The following is a 15,888-nucleotide window of genomic DNA, read 5'->3' as shown; positions in this document are numbered from 1 at the left end:
TCAGATAATTTCTATGCAAGCAGCTATGGGTTAGATTGAGAACTAGGATTCTTTATGAATGCCTAACGCAAAAAGCTAGTTAGGATTCGCCAGTTAAACTAATGAAATGGCATTCGATGAAGTTGTTTACTTGAAGGAAAACGTAGTGTTCCTCAATTGAAAGGAACTGTTAGTGTGGTGTACACTGATGGCTGTGGTACAGGCTTCGGTAGGTTTTAGATTACAAAACAAAAAGCGAAGTAATATGTTTATGGAAATTTGAGGAACAAGTGAAAAGTAACTTGGCGCAAACTTGGTGCAGATTATAGAATGCTTAGGTGGAAATTGAACTATTTATGAGGTCAAAAGGGTCTATGGAGAACTGACAATCAAATCGTCGTACACATAATGCATAAAGGCAGTGTTATGTCAGATCTACAAAAAATTTCAATAAATATTGTAGACATATGTACATTTGTACTAGGTAAAACATTTATTTAAGCCAACATTGGATACCCAGAACTGATAATGTAAATTATATATTTCGTCCGCATGGCAAATGCAACATGAATTAGTTTTTAGATATTTATAGTTTTGAAGTATAGTCCCATTTGTTTTTGGAATACGGGTCATTCAACATTTTAAGTATGTTTGGTTTATCTAGTATGGTATAGAAATATGAACATTTCATATGATATGGTGATAAATCGTTCACAACGAGAAGTATAGAGATTGTATAAACAAACTATCATTATTAAGATTAATGTGGTATTAATATTGATTCACTCATAGGGTCTTTGCATCGGAAATAAACACTATTATTCTAAAACCAGTTGTTGGCATAATACGGGTTATGTTCTTCTCATATATTTTATGATTGTATGTTACTAAACCCCTAACGGGAGGGATTGTACTTGATTTTCATATGATGAAAAGATAATCTTTCAATCAGTTTAATTGAGGTCTGGAGCTGGCATGTCAGTAACTGCTAGTAGTCCTTTGTTAATTTATGTATCATTGTCATTTTGCTTAGTTTCTTTTGTCACCTATTCTGACATCGGACTCGGACTTCTTTTAAACTGAGTTTTACTGTGCGTATTGCTATGTGTTTCTTTATTCTACATTGGCTAGAGGTATAGGGGAAGGGTTGAGATCTCACAAAACATGTTTAACCCCGCCGCATTTTTGCGCCTGTCCCAAGTCAGGAGCTTCTGGCCTTTGTTAGTCTTGTATGTTTTTTAATTTTAGTTCATTTATATGTTTTGAAGTTTAGTGTGACGTCCATTTTCACTGAACTAGTACACAATTTTATTCAGGGGCCAGCTGAGGATCACGTCCAGGTGCGGGATTTTCTCGCTGCGTTGAAGACCCATTGGTGGCCTTCGGCTGTTGTCTGCTCTTTGGTCGGGTTGTTGTCTCTTTGACATATTCCCCATTTCCATTCTCAATTTTATTAATATTAACAAAAAGGAGCGAGAATGTGTGTCTTATCTCAGACTTCCAAATTAAATTTCTTAGTATGATTCTATGTTCTTAACATTGCATGCACAGTTTTAAGCTCAGAATATCTTGGGAATTTTACCGAATGTTTATAATCTTTATCCCGACATAAATAGTCGCCCTTTATGTTTAGCACATTGTTTGTCATTTTAAAAAATATTATCTTATATCGTAAATCAAACATTGTTATACTACGTATTATTTTTTGCAGGTTATGAAAGCACAACAATCTCCACAACAATCCCCTAGTCTAAACCGTGGTAAAACCTCTGAGATACTATTTCAGCTAATATGTCTCTGTCTATTTTTTATACTGTTCGTGTCTATTTGCCTGTTGATAAACGTTGCTTGCTTTAATTCTTCAAATACAGTATCTCCCTACAGATCTAGAGAATATGAAGTAAGTATCGTAACATTTTGTAATGGTAAACGTTGCTTGCTTTAACTCTTCAAATAAAGTATGTCCTTACAGAGAATATGAAGTAAGTATCGTAACATTTAATGATGCACATGTTTAAAGCATCAATTCTTAACTTTCGTGAAGGAAACGTCAGATATAGTTTTGCTTTATTTAAATAATTTATTTTAGTGGAAGTGTGATAACGTAATCTATGTTCATGCAAAATATAGAAAACTAGTTACTGTCTCAAAATATAAACTCAGTTGCATTATTTTTTAAAAAAGTAGAACGCAAGGCGATGCAAAGCATATCTACTCCTTTCCGATCTGAGTAGATAATAAGAGATATAGAATGGGTGTTCTGTTCTCATGACGCTCTTAAAATCATTCAAATGAAATATTAAGCGGAAAAACTTACTCATTTTCGAATTTTTGTCGTTGAAGTAAATATTCAACAAAACAAGCTGTCTTTCACGACGTTGTCAATTTAATTCTACAAAAATAAAGTATCAATGTTAACAATATAGCTTCAGATGGTCAGTGACAGTAAGGAGTCAAATGTATATGGAAAATGCCAAATACATTGCCATCGATGAAATGTATTAAAAACAAGATTTTTTAAAAATTTTGTTGCGATATTGGAATTCTCAATATATTAATTGTGTAGGGTACATATAGTATACATGCTGCATACTACTATCTTTATATCATTATTCCCAATGCTCAATTGAAAGATCAACTAGATTGTCTTTTAAAAAAGGGCTGTTTCTTTAAAAATAGGAGATGTTGATAAAAGTTCCTTGTTTAAGGTCATGGAATATCTTACTTTTTTTTACAAAATGCCGCAGATTACAACAATAAATACATCCAAGATGATACTATCAAAATGCTGGACGTTTTGACCGACAACATATGTGCTGAGTTTGGTGGATTGATATTTCAGTACACAAATGGTATTAATGCAATTGTGCTCATAAACAGAAAACTTCTGACGGACGTTCGAAAAAGATTCGTTATTTACAATCAGAAACTCAAAATTGGTATCACTGAAAACTTCTGCCCTGTTAATCAAATCTTTCCCTTTTACCTTAGCTGATTTTTTTCAGGTAAGTGAATTTTAAGAACATCACAGAAACTACTACATATTACTTTACGGGTGTAACATGTGGAGCGGGATTTGTTTACCCTTCCAGAGCACCTGATATCACTCTCAGTCTTTGGTGGGATTGTTGTTGCTCAGTCTTTAGCGTTTCATGTTGTGTTTTACATAATATTGTTTGTCTTTTGATCGTCCTTTATTTTTGTCCTGGCATTGTCAGTTTGCTTTCATTGACTATCCTTATTAGTATCTTTCGCCTCTCTTTTACCATGCGCAATAGGTTTGAACAAACACATCCTTTCTGTTGTTACAGCCAGCTTTGCCAAAGGTGCAACCTGGGTGTCAGATGAAAACCCAAAAGAAAACCGGACAAATGAAATTCACAGTTCGAAGACACTTTCCCAAGTAGAGGAATGGCTTAACGATAAGATTCTTCGGAAAGATATGTTTTATCTTCGCAGTACGTATTCTGTTGCATTATTTTTAAATCTCATTTCGTAACTGATTCTGATACTGGGCCTGATTGTAAAAATAAATAAAAACAAAAATACTAATTTTTATCAAATATTTGAATACAAGTAATATATAATATAGAATATTTAAAAAACTTATAAGTTAATACGAGTTGATGCAATATTATCTTTTTATTGAAAATATTTCTTTAAAACAATACACTTTAACAAAATTGGTAATCAACTTATTGTTTGCGAATGTCTTGTTTTAAAATTGGCGGACGGTAGTATTTGCTAGCTCTATCAAAATCTATAACCATTCTGCAAAGATTAAAATTTACGAATTTTGGTCAACATCTTTTTCATATAGAAATGTGTAGTTTTATGAGTAATTTGTAGAAAATAAAGAGTAGTTGTTATCTTTTAAATGTTAAAGATAAGTGAATATAACCCTGCTTCGTACATTCCAACATCATTACTGGAACTGTAACGTGCTTAATCTAAATGCAATGGTTCTCTAGAAGAAACATTATTCTAGCTCTGTTGGTCAGTGTCTACTCTTATTGATAAATTTCTACTCTTATTGAAAAGGGTAAGCAGGATCTGCTTACCCTTCCGGAGCACCGGAGATCACCCCCAGTTTTTGGTGGGGTTTGTGTTGCTTAGTCTTTAGTTTTCTATGTTGTGTCATCTGTACTGTTGTTTGTCTGTTTGTCTTTTTGTTTTTTGGCCATCTGGGTCGATGTCTCTGCTGGTGGACATTTTGTCCCCGAGGACATCATCCGCCCAGTAGCAAAATTGCGTGAATTTACGAAGATCTAACAGGATACTGGCTCGGAAGTCGCCCAGTATAAAAAGGTCCGAAACAGACGTCACCATGGACACGGTGTCGTCTGATAAGGCAGGTGTCCCCTCATCTCCAGACATGACAAATATCCCAAACATGACTTATTCAGATCATCATACTAGTGACAATAGCAATAGTACACATACACAGCCATGTTCAGTTCTCCTTAAAGACATTTTGGATTTTGATGACTCTGAACAACACTGTCTCATTTCGAAATGTGGAACTAATGGCTGCAAAACTTGTGAAATTTTAATAACAGACGCTCAATTCACTAGCAATTTAACTAAAAAGTCTTACTTTACTAGAAGTTACGATGATCTGAATTGTAAATCTATAAATGTCGTCTACGGATTAGAGTGTAACCTTTGTGGATTGGTTTACGTCGGTGAAACGAAAGGAAGGCTAAACAAACGTATGTGCGGCCATAGATCAGATATTAACCTCAATGCAAACGACATTCTGTACCAGCATTTTTATCAGCCTGATCATTCCATCGTTTCTATGACAGTTCGTATAATCGAAAAAATATACCACAAGACTAACAATCCTCAACTTGCAACGCCTCTCCGTAGACAAAAAGAGGACTACTGGATTCGACAATTGGGAACTGCGACACCATATGGTTGCAATGACAAAATTGATGGTATAGGTATTCTATCTAGTCCTTCCTGTAGCTCGGTGAATGTGATGAATATTTTCAACTCTACTCCTCGACGTAGACGCAGTCATGGTCATCGTCATTATACATCACCTACTTTGCATGATGTCTCTATTAATAACTTGCTGCCATTTATACAAAAGCCGTTAGGTATTCATCACATTCGCACAAAACTTTTATTACCCCTTTCAAAACTTCATTCTCTGTTCAATTTATGTTTGGAAACCACGGTTACAAACCCTCATTCAAACCAATACAAACTTACAGCTATTATTTTGGATATTGCAAGTCACAGACTTTTCAAACCAGTTCGCATTGGAAAAGATGAAAAAGAGAAAAGATCTTTTCTTAAACTTTCCTTTGCCAACAAAGGTCTCGATGGCGTCAACTTAGGCAATATCCTTCATCATAAATTAGTTCAGTCGAAAATATCTTCTTATTTTAAAGATCAGTCTGTACCAATAATTTCTAATACCTATACCAAACCAATTGCAACTAAAATTTTCAATTACAAACACGTTTTGCAGGATCTCAACATTGACGACTTCAAGTCTAAACCTCCTGATTGCACCTGTGCTAGTTCCCAATTCACATATAATCCGGCTGGCCACGTTATTACCGGAGACCTCAACATTGTCGATAACACTTTCCTGCGAAATTTGTTATCCAAAGGTCCGAAATATCGTGAGCCTAAATCCATCAATTGGAAATACAACTTCAAAATACTGATGGATTCAGTCGAGGATTATGCCAGGCAATGGGCTAAACGCGAGAAAAAAGACGTAGATACTCTTTCCGAATGGATTAAGGCTGTGAGGTCGTTGATACAAATCCGAATTAAGAAACTAAATAGGCATATCAATACCCACGCTACATCAATTTTTAAAGACCCAAATGTTGCAAAACACTTGTCCTACCTCTATGAAAAATATGTTGTTGTCCCCGCAGATAAAGCCCCAAACAACATCGTTTTTGTGTGTAAATATCATTACATAAACTGCTTGATAAATGAATTAGGTATTGACAATTCACTTGGAAACTCAACATATACCCTCACGACACTTACCAAAGAGGAAATCCTACATAATCATAGGTCTGTTCTATGTTCCTTTGGAATTTCAACCAAAGACGAAGAACTGGATCTTCCATCACTGTATTGGATACCTAAACTACATAAGCGTCCTTACAAACAACGGTATATTGCTGGGTCTTCCAAGTGCTCCACGAAACCTCTTTCTAAATTATTAACATCTATTTTATCAGCAATCAAAGCCGGGCTCCAAAGTTATAGTGAAACTGCCTATTCTAGAGGTGGCGTGAATCAGATGTGGATACTAAAAAATTCCAAAGATCTTTTAGAGTACATACAATCTAAGACTCTCTCATCTTGCAATAGTATTAAAACATTTGACTTTTCTACACTTTACACAAGTATACCCCATTCCAAACTAAAAGACAAATTGAAAGAGTTGGGATTACTTTGTTTTATTAAAAAGAATGGCGAACGTAGATACAAGTATCTTGTCTTGGGGAGGGATAAATCCTACTTTGTAAAGAATCACTCTGATTCAAACAAAAAATTCTCTGAAACTGACATTTTCAAGATGCTTGATTTCTTGATTGACAACATATTTGTTACGTTTTGAGGACGTGCTTTTCAACAGACTGTCGGAATTCCAATGGGAACCAATTGTGCCCCTCTTCTTGCCGACTTGTTTCTTTATTATTATGAGGCTGACTTCATACAGGAGCTTCTTAGGAAGAGAGATAAGAAGTTAGCAATATCCTTTAACTCTACGTTCCGCTATATAGATTATGTTCTCTCACTAAATAATACAAAATTTGGTGACTATGTTGAACGAATCTATCCCATCGAACTAGAGATACAGGATACTACAGATACTGTTAAGTCTGCCTCATATCTTGACTTACATCTAGAAATTGACAATGAGGGTCGGTTGAAAACAAAACTTTACTACAAAAGAGATGATTTCAGCTTCCCAATTGTGAACTTTGCATTTCTATGTAGCAACATTCCAGCAGCGCCTGCATACGGAGTATATATCTCCCAATTGATACGTTATCCCCGGCTTGTGTTTCCTATCATGATTTCCTTGATAGAGGATTGCTGCTCACAAGGAAGCTATTAAACCAAGAGTTCCAAATGGTGAAGTTGAAGTCATCCCTTCGTAAATTTTACGGACGCCATCACGAGTTGGTTGACCGTTATGGAATAACCGTTTCACAGATGATATCGGATATGTTCCTTATGTCGTAACTACAATACCCTTCCCTTTTCACGAATGTGACTTACCGAATTAGACTATTTACCGGATTTGTAATAACATAAGCAACTCGACGGGTGCCACATGTGGAGCAGGATCTGCTTACCCTTCCGGAGCACCTGAGATCACCCCCAGTTTTTGGTGGGGTTCGTGTTGCTTAGTCTTTAGTTTTCTATGTTGTGTCATCTGTACTGTTGTTTGTCTTTTTGTTTTTGGCCATGACGTTGTCAGTTTGTTTTCGATCTATGAGTTTGGCTGTCCCTCTGGTATCTTTCGTCCCTCTTTTAAGTCAGCGTAATATTGGATCTTATTATTGAAACGTCACTGTTTGATCCTAACGGAATGGAGCAAACGACGTCCCCTGCTTACGGTTGCTACTTTACCAAGAGATGTGTCTAAGTAGCATAGTCATCGGCCGTACACGACGTACATTTAAATGCATGAACACGTTTATTTCAGAAGGTAGGTAAAGACGTTGAGAGGAAAGGACATTGCATTTCTTAAGCTCCTTGTCCACGAGGTTATTTCATATTAATCATCGAAATAAACACAATCAAATATCAGCCAAATGGTTTGAACCGAAATTAATTAAAAAAAATATTGATTGAGTGAGTGATTGTTCGTGTTTGGACAAAGCCGTGATTCCATGTTCGAATTCTGTTGATCAAACAGAATTTCTGTCTTCACTTAAGATTCCGTGGTGTTAAATGAGGGGAGAGTTAACTATACAATTCTTTCGAAACAGAACTGCAACCATTATTGTTTTTTCCCGAAGTCGATCAAGTTTTTTTTAATGTAACAGTAAAACTGCAAATGAATAAATGGCAAACACATATTATTCTAATCGATAAGCAATGGTTTCCTAACATACAAGGAGACATTTGGTTATCTGTTTTCTGTTTAGCAAAAATAAATATTTTAAAAGAAAGGTAAAGAAACGAATTTGACAGCATTTCATATTTATTTAGCAAACGGGTACCGTATAATAATACTATGTATATGTTCTTGTTCTTCATATTGATGAGATTATAAAAATAAGAAGGTGTAGTATGATGCCAATGAGACAACTCGCCACCACAGACTGAATAACACAGAAATTAACAACTATATATTACTGCACGGCCTACAACAATGAGCAACGTCCAAACCGCATAGTTAGTTATAGAAAGCCCCGAAATGACAAATGTAAAACAATTCAAAGGAGAAAACCGACAGCCTAATTCATCAACAAAATAATGAACGGAAAACATATATGTTTACATAGCAACAAACAACAACCACTGAAATAAAGGCTCCTGACTTTGAACAGGCACATACATAATGTGGCTGTGTTAAACTCGTTTGAAGGCGCCAATCTTCCCGTAACCTGGAACAGTGGTGCAAAAATACAACATGAGAACAAACTACAGTTGAAAAAGGCGTAATGCATCAGATGGATACAAATAGAAATACATCTAACCAAAACACAGAGTGGACGTGGACTGGTATTGCCTATAAAATACAATGCAATGGACTAAATGTAACTCCAAGTCAGCTAGGACATAATATATTGTTTGTATACTATTTATATATTATGTCCTGAATGTCAATTATGTTATATCTTATATGTCTTCATACTCATTTTGAACACATTAATTTAGATTTTTTCATCTTAAAATACATAATGTATATGGGGTGTGTTTTAAACAAAGAGAATATTTGTCAACACTAAGTCGTGCATGTTGACTGTTTAATTTATTTTCAAAACACATATACTTGTGTTAATTCTAATGTAGACAAGGAAACTAGTAAGAATTGTGCAAAATCATAATTGTTGTATTTAGCTTTTCACTGTCCGACTACTTTCTACCAAACAATCAGAGAACAGTTTGGGATGAAAGATATTCAATCAATGTCCGATTTCCGATTTGTTTTTGAAAACATTGATACCACTGTGATTGAAACGGGTTTGCTTTCATCTTCGAAACAGTTTACAAGTACCAGTACGAGAACAGTTGAAACAACTAAAGTTCGCTTAACTGTATAGATATTTATTGTGTATTCTTCACTATTAAGTCCATGTGAACCATCATTAGTTTAGCCTTCTATAGCATTGTATATATGTTTTTTAGTCAAGGATGTATAACATTCATTCATACATGAGATTTATTTGTAATTTTGAAATTGATGATATACTGCGCTATAAAACAACAAAATAACAAAAAATAATTACTTTTTGTGAAAACAGATCGAAATTAATCATGTGAATATATATATATATATAACATAACACTATTTTCAGAAATAAGTTGGAGGAAAGTAGGGGTAACAAATAACGTGAAAATTAGGTAATCACTTCTTCTACATGTTCTAATAAACAATGCTCTTTCGTGTGAATTTGAAATTTTATATTGATTATTATTTCATTGAAATCTTAATAAATAACATGGATACCAGTTATTTATCAAATATACATGTAATTAAGGTAAACCTCATCAAATGAACTGAAGACAAAAAAATCAGTTGTAAAAAAAAACGCACAGAAAGCCATAAACCATGAAACCCTTTTAGATAAATGAAATGTCAAAAAAAAATCTTCTCATCTGATTCTTGTCATCTTTTTATCATTCAACTAATGAAATAATGTTCCTTCAACATTTGATGAAGTACTTAGTATATCAAATGCATCATTTAATATATTCAGATATGTTTTTTCCTGTGCAATTTACCCAACCCAACATGTATATTTCTTTGTATTCAGATTCTAAAACCACATTAATATAATATTCGAGAAATTATTAACACACAACTACCTTATGGCAAATGAATTTAAAACAATCAACCCAAGGTCTACTCTTGTAGACATCATCAATATTGTTCTTAAATTGGTGATTTTATTAAGAAAAGAAGACAGTTATTAATCATAAAAATTTCTTTGGTTATATTTAAGCATTCTAAATACCTCTTCATGTTCTTATTATAGTAATTAGAAACAAAGAAAAGCATTATTATCTTTTTTTATCGAGTTACTACAGTTCTTCTGCAAACAGCAGAGTTGTAATTCTTATAAAAAGAAAACTTCGAGTTAATTTCATTTTGTAAATTCTTCCATAATATGTAAAACAAAAATGAAATATGGAACCTTATTCCTGTTCTAAAAATGAAATTATCATCATAATGGTAGTTTAGGTAGGATACACTCTCTCTTGTTTTCAAACGATTCATATTGAAATAATACTTATTATTTGGCTAGGATCGCGAACGTCCGCGTATTATTTATAAAATTGTATAAAAGAGATAAGTAAGTTAAAAAAGATATATACTAAAATAATATGGTAAAAGAGAAAAAAACGAAAATTGCTTACATGTATGTCATTACAAAACTTATTTTCTAATGTTTATCTTTAACAACTACACATTTGAAATTTTGATTTAAATATTCTTTAGGGTTTGGGTTTCACAATGGGATATTTTCTGAAACTCTCAAATATATGTATGCACAATTTTTTTCTTTAAAAGGTTAAATTTAGTTTGCTCAATGTCTGTCTTTCATTTTTTTTGCATGTTTTTGTTTGTTTGTTTTACTAGTGCATTTCGAGTGTGCCTTTAAATCGTGTGTCTCCATTTACAATGTACGTGTTTGTCTGCAAGAAAATGTAATTTAAATTTTATACACATATTTTATATAACAAGTGCACAGAGATAACATTGACTTGGCTGAATGTTTTGTGTAAAGGTTTCATTTATCACGCGCTTTCACTAAATACAGTATATTTTATATTCCGCTACGCTAATATAGTTGCCAATGAACTGTGTGGGATGTGTAATGACGCAGTCACGTCCGGTTGGAATTTGGATGTTTTACGCGACTCTTTTTAAATACCCTGTTTACGGAGGATACCACTCTTTCCGTGCATTAACGAATCCTTGTCATATCTTTGAGGAGTCCGTAGATGCTATATCAATCCTTACAAATATATCTTCATTTGCTAGCGGCAGTGACATTCCCGAACATTTTTAACTTGCCTTTATCTTTACAGCCCTTGGACGGTGTAAACTTCCCAAAAAAACGTTTATGGTGTATGGCATATGGTACAATGATAGAAGGTGTATGGTGCTATGGTGTATGGTGTAAGGGGAATGGTGTAATGGTGTAACGTGCGATTGGGAATGGTGTGAATGAATGGTGTACGACATTTAAAAATATAAGAACTGATTTTTAATTTAATACATTAATTTACAATATTGTGATCAAAATTCGTTTTTTGAAATAGATGAATAATTTTGTAGTCGCACGCTTTCTTTGAAATTAAATTGCATAATGGTGTAATGTGTAAGGTGTATGGTGCAAAGGTGTAACGTTTATGGTGTAATGGCACAAGGTGTATGGTGTTATGGTGTATGTTGAATGGTGTAATGGTGTATGGTGTTAGTGGGAAGTTTATACCATCCAAGGACTGTATTAGTTTGTTTTCGCCCTTAATATACATGAAATATATGACACTGAATAAGCAACACTCAAACAATATTTCAAACTATACAATAGAACTTTCCTTAGTTTCTTTGACCTCTTTCCTGAAAGTTATCTTTGACCTTTACTTTGATAAATTAGTCAAACCAGCTTAATTATGATTATGCTGTTCTGTCTTTCAACAATGCCAAGCAGATATTTTGGGAGAGGGGTCCACCACACCACACACAATAATAAAAAGGAAGGCTTGAAAATAGAATTCTTTAGCACTGCACAGATGCAAAAGAGAGGCCAAAGATACAAAACATACAATTGAAAGGCTAAAACAAAAAAAAGTTAAACAGGCAAACAACATAACAAAGCACAACAGAGAAAGGTAAAGACTGAGCAACAAGAACCCCGCCTAAACTACGATTGACATATACGCCTGAAGAATAAGCAAATCCATCTTCATATGTGGCAATCGTCGTGTTACTTATGTGAGCACAGACTCGGTATCTATTCTTATTCGATAGGTTACATTCGGGGAAAAGGAGTCGGGATAAAGTTTGACAATTTGAACATATCTGTCGTTATCTATGCAACAGATATTGCCTAACGGTCAACCAAATAATGATTGCGTCCGTAAAATTGAACGAAAGGATGACTTCAACGTCACCATTTATAGTGAACAGCAACCCTATATCAAGGAAATCATGATAGGGAAGACGAGCGCTTGGATATCGTATCATCTTGGACATGTTGGATATATATACTCAAGAAAAAAATGAAGCATCTTACTGATATTAGTTCCAGAGAATATTTTAATAAAATCGGAATTATATTTTAAGCACGATTCATCCCCCTAATACAAGTATCTACGTTAGCTTTTCTTTTGTATGAGACAACACCGTATCAAGTCTTTCAGTTTGTCTTTTAGAGGGTTGCTGCTCACACGGAAGCTATCAAAACGTGAGTTCCAATCGGCGAAGTTTAAAACATCCTTTTGGAAATTTTACGGACGATACCACGATTTGTAGACTGTTATGAAATATCCATTTCACTGATGACAAAGGATGAGTTTCAATTGTCGTAACTATAAAGCATTCCCCGAATGTGAACTACCGAATTAGACTTATTACCAGGTTTGATCTAAAATGAGCAACATGCCGGGTGTCACATGTGAAGCAGGATCTGCTTACCCTTTCTGGGCACCTGATATCACCTCTAGTTATTGGTGGAGTTTGTGTTGCTCAGGTTTTAGTTAGCTATGTTGTGTTCTGTGTACTGTTGGTTGTCAGTTGTTTATTTTTTTTTGGTTTTTTTTTGTTTTTTGTAACTTTGGCGTTGTCAATTTAAATAAGAAGATGTGGTATCATTGCCAAGGAGATAACTCTTCACAAGAGACACAGAAATCAGTTTATTTTCGACGTATGAATTTAAATTATCGTTTGGTATCTTTCGCCTCTTTTTAAGAATTGGACATCCGTGTACCATGCTCAAGACAGCATGAACGGAACAGATACCAAGGGATGAAGGCATGTTATAGGTGTGAATCCTTGCAGAATTGGAAAATTAAAGCCATTGTCATTTCACCCAAAAGAACAGGAACCATGTTTGAACCAAAATTCGACATCCTTCATAAAAGATGAGTTAAGATTTTTCTACCTGATCATTCTGCGTTATTTATTGCTCTTTATGAATCTGATAATCTCAATAATGACTAGTACGGGTAGAGAGATGAGACAAGGTCAGGAAAACTGTATGAGTAATGACAGGCTAGAAACACTGATGATTTTGAACAGAGTATAAGATTTAATATTCTATTCTGGTCACTATTTTGGGTTTGTTTTATTTTTTTTTGGGGGGGGGGGGGGGGGGATACTAATTTATGAAATACGAATTCTTCAAAAATAAAACGCTTTTTACTGCTCAGTTTCAGAAATGCCTGTACCAAGTCAGGAATATGACAGTTGTTTCCTGTTCTTTTGATGTATTCCAGTTTTTGATTTTGCCATTTGACGAGGGACTTTCCGAATTGAATTTCCTTGAAATTCGGTATTTTTGTTAATGTACTTTTTTGCAAAGGCTGAATTTACAACTTGTATCTCATGCTTAAGCAAAGATGGACAGATATCAGCGATGAAATTAGCAACAAGTAGTATGTTTTATGTGAGGATCCTTCCAGAACTTGAAAATTTAAAGCCAATGTCCTTTCAACTCACGAGCAGACACCGAATGAAAATTACAAGTAGGAACAGGGTTCAGCAAACTGTATGCTTAATGACAGGATAAAAAGCACATTTTATTTTGCAAAGGTTTAAGATGTTTTTATTTTATTGTGGACACTGTTTTGAACGATAACAATAGTATCCAACTTTTAATATGCATGATATGTTTCCAAACAATAGATCGGCATTTATTTATGGCAAGCTTGTCACAGATTCTATGTTCATGCTCTTTTGATAAAAGTGGCTTGATTGAAGAATATGACATTCAAACGAGTATTGTAAATCCACAAACAGCTCTGCCTATACTATATAAAGGAACTTCTTATTGCACAGCTCATGCTTAATATTTGGTAAACAAGTGTAGACTTCCACAATTTGTGCATATCCATGCGATTTATTACTAACAATTTTACTATTTGTGTCTCCATGTTGTCGTTGTGTCACATACTCAAATAATATTATCCTAATAATATGCTTATGGTTCATACTATAAATAAAGGATAATTGCGATGTGGTTTTTATAAATGTGTATAATTCGACTGTGAGAGTATGTCAATAACAAGAACTCGCTTTCCTATATACGATATACATATGCATAAGTGTATAAACATTTTCCTGAAATCCCATTGATCGAGCTGGCATGTTTTTCCTTTTCTAAATTACAATAAAAAAATATACGCAATAACTTCTCGCGAGATCTCCATCAATGGTTAATAATACAGTTCAATACAGAAAAAAAATAAAAACAAAATCATTGTCTAATAAAAAATAAGAAAATATAGACAAGGTTCAAAAAAAATTTCACTCAAATTCAAAGATTGAACCAGCAGAAACAGGTTACAACAAAGAATAAATATGCTTCAAAAGTTGATCATTCAAATCTTATCAATTGACTACCGTAGTGTCGTTCGTATTACAATTAAATTCCATTATATTGACAACGATGCGTGAATAAAACAAACAGACATAATAGGTAAAACAGATTGTTTCAGGTATCTGACTGAAAATTGAGTATAATACATTCAATATAAGATTCTAAATCCCTTATTCAAACATAAGTTACATAGTTAGCGAAATGGATAAAAATGCTAAAACACTATGAAAAGAAACTACAAAAGCAAACACTTAAAAAGGTATAAACAATCAGACATAATATTGTTACAAAAGAGAAACAAACACAAACAATGGAGTTTAGTATGACGTCCATTATCACTGAATTAGTATACATATTTGTTTAGGGGCCAGCTGAAGGACGCCTTCGGTTGCGGGAGTTTCTCGCTGCAATGAAGACCCATTGGTGGCCTTCGGCTGTTGTCTGCTCTATGGTCGGGTTATTGTCTCTTTGACACATTCCCAATTTCCATTCTCAATTTTAGTCCTTACGCTGAATTCTAAAGATTTAGAAACAAATTACAAATAGAGAAAAAAATACATTTACATTTCTAGTGGAAATGTATTGGTATCTGCCGTTATACTTAATTCAACCAATGGAATGTATAAAAGAGAAATAATTAAGGGATTGTATGTGAAAAATCAAACAGATCTGTGCATAGATATTTTGCAACGGTAAGCAACGCTGAAATGCTTTAAAACAAGTTTTTTTCTCCAAATGATGCGTTCAACCAGACTTACACTGATTGATGTGTAAAGTCTATACCTTATGCTGCCGGAACATGAATAAATCAAAACTGAAATAGTGACCACATAATGTGTAAGTAGATGTATTTAATTACGTTTCTTGAATATTTCCTCTTATTCTTTCTTACTCTAAATGATACCTACATAAATTCCCCGCTGTTAGCCGTAAAAAGTGGCGTGTTTTATTTTGATCAAACAGCATTTTAAGAAAAAGGACATTGGTTTATTGAAATATGTTGTTGTAAAACAAGGGAACTCATTTGTAGATCTGATTTCTTGTCAGGCTTTGGCAATACTTTCGGCATGTTTCAATTATATAAGCTTATCAACGTTTCCATCATGTTTATTTTGCAAACGATTTGACGAAG

At 34.0% G+C, this 15,888-nt stretch overlaps 1 long non-coding RNA gene across 1 annotated transcript; it reads left to right on the top strand.

Annotated features, from left to right (window-relative positions):
* The first annotated feature begins 1,694 nt into the window (after nucleotides 1-1,694).
* Nucleotides 1,695-9,544, top strand: LOC127706010 (uncharacterized). The gene is made up of 3 exons (XR_007984148.1): nucleotides 1,695-1,879; nucleotides 3,291-3,437; nucleotides 9,504-9,544. It is a non-coding gene; the product is annotated as an uncharacterized LOC127706010 (long non-coding RNA).
* The last annotated feature ends 6,344 nt before the right edge of the window (nucleotides 9,545-15,888 follow it).

The sequence above is a fragment of the Mytilus californianus genome, unplaced genomic scaffold (assembly GCF_021869535.1).
Source record: "Mytilus californianus isolate M0D057914Y unplaced genomic scaffold, xbMytCali1.0.p SCAF_6, whole genome shotgun sequence".
NCBI lineage: Eukaryota > Metazoa > Mollusca > Bivalvia > Mytilida > Mytilidae > Mytilus > Mytilus californianus.
The sequence above is the reverse complement of the archived record's forward strand: the minus strand, read 5'-3'. Positions and strand labels throughout refer to the sequence as shown.